The following is a 2093-nucleotide window of genomic DNA, read 5'->3' as shown; positions in this document are numbered from 1 at the left end:
CCATGTTTGGCACTGATCACCACCTGCACTCATGTATATATCATGTATATATCTATCCACTTAGCACTTTTAATTCTTATTCTTATTTTTATATTTTTATGACAGTATGTTGCACTGAAGCACCGCAGCAATTTCCTAATGTTGTAAACCCCCTCAACATCTGGCAATAAACCCTTTCTGATTCTGATTCTGATTCTGATTCTGAATTGCGCACTGCTGGCACAGTCTCTGCGCACAGAAATTCTGCGTTGCGCACAAAAAAATCTAACCTGAATTGAAATTAAAATTAATACTTTAACAATGCTGTATTGCAGTGTTAGTGAGTGACTGGCTGCTCCCATATGGGAACGATGCCACCTTATCCCATAGTCCAGCCAATAATGCGTATATGCGCAGCCAATCAACGTTGTTGACAGGCTATGACAGCGTCCTTATGTGCCAACGCCGGTGTTTTAGCTGTCAAAGCGGCGTGGCTGATGTGGAGTGAAGCCATGTTAATGACAACGTGTACAACCATTGGAGATGTGAGCAGGACAGACGGAACAATTGACGGAAAAATTGGGGACTTTACACCAGTTTTTAAATCGTGTTGATAGGCCACGTAAAACCAGAGTTGTGATAAAAAAAAATGCAATGTTTGGTTTTCTTCCTGAATACTGGTTGTTTATATTTACTGCGGGAAGAAACGGTTAAATCGGCGTTTTATAAGAAAAAAGGCTCGAAAGCGCTCTCCACCTGTGAGCAAAAACAAACCCCACCCCCTCTGCCTTTCCTATTCGTCCAAAAAAGTACCATGTCGACCAATCAAAAAATGATATGGCAACGTGGCATCTAGTTGTTAAGAGACGGGGGAAGTTTTAGGAGTGACGGTGGTGTTTTGAGATGTGAGAGATTTGCGACGTTTAGCGCAAATCTTGTGTAGTTAGTGTGTAGTGTAGTCAGTAGTTTTGTTGTGTGCGTCAGAACAATGAGGCGACTGCTGAATGTTACAGGTGTTACAGGAGCAGTGCTTTAAGTGGGCTGGTACGCGCCGGTACTCAGTACCGCCACTTCTAAATATAGCTCTTGAGAGTACCGCCACCTCTCCATGCTCCCAGAACGTGCTTTTAGCGTACAGGTACTCTCATTTGCACATCGTTTGGCTGCACTGCCGCTTTTCAGAGCGCCCTTCACAAGCACGCATCCTAATTCGTCCCACCGAGAGCAGAGACTACATTACCCATACACCAATGTGTTTTACAAGTGAAAAGCGCATGCGTCGCTTTTGCCGTTGTCATGTCAACAACTCAACGTGGTCCGGAGAGGGTGTGTAAAACGCGCAAACAGCTGCTCGTTAAAATACAAAAACAATGAACACTTAATATGCTCTCCTGGCTTCAGACTCTGAGTAGTAAAAGAACAAGGTCAGAATCAGAGGACTCGCTGGCTGACACCCCACCAAGCCAGAATGATATCGCTGCAGGTCAGACGCAAGCTAATGAAAGCTGCACTAGTGCCGCAGCCGCGGACGACGGCACTTTTGGCAACGACGAGGACGAGAATGACACCATTTCTACCGATGACAACAGCCGCGTTAGCGAGCATGAGTGGCCAGAATGTTGGTCCCAAGCACAAGTCCGGTATTTCTCCACAAATTACAAGTGGCTGATCAGCAGAAATCAAAAGTTGGGTTGTAGTGTGTGTAGTCAAGTTTGTGCTCGCGTGGACATGCAGCAAGGGCAGAGAGTGTCGCAGGAGTGGAGTGGGTGCTTAATCTCGTCTTTTGGAAGGGACAAGGCTGCACAACAAAACTCACCACGAAAGAAAATAAAAGAGCACAGAGACTCAATTTATCACAAGAAAGCAGTTGAAATAAAAGAGAAGGCAACACAAAATACAATGCAAAAACACATTGAAGATATGAGAAAGGCTGACTACGCTTCAACTTGCAATGTGTTTAGAACAGCTTATAAGATTGGCAAGCATGGGCGTCCCTTTACAGACATGCCAATAGATGTCCAGTTGCAAGTCTTAAATGGTGTCAAGATGGGCAGAGTTTTGCACTCTAATAACTCATGTGCAAATATACTGGATCACATTGCAGCTGAAATGAA

The sequence above is a fragment of the Simochromis diagramma genome, unplaced genomic scaffold (genome assembly GCF_900408965.1).
Source record: "Simochromis diagramma unplaced genomic scaffold, fSimDia1.1 OVJJ01000425.1, whole genome shotgun sequence".
In the NCBI taxonomy this organism is placed as follows: Eukaryota; Metazoa; Chordata; class Actinopteri; order Cichliformes; family Cichlidae; genus Simochromis; species Simochromis diagramma.
This window is presented reverse-complemented; position numbering follows the sequence as displayed.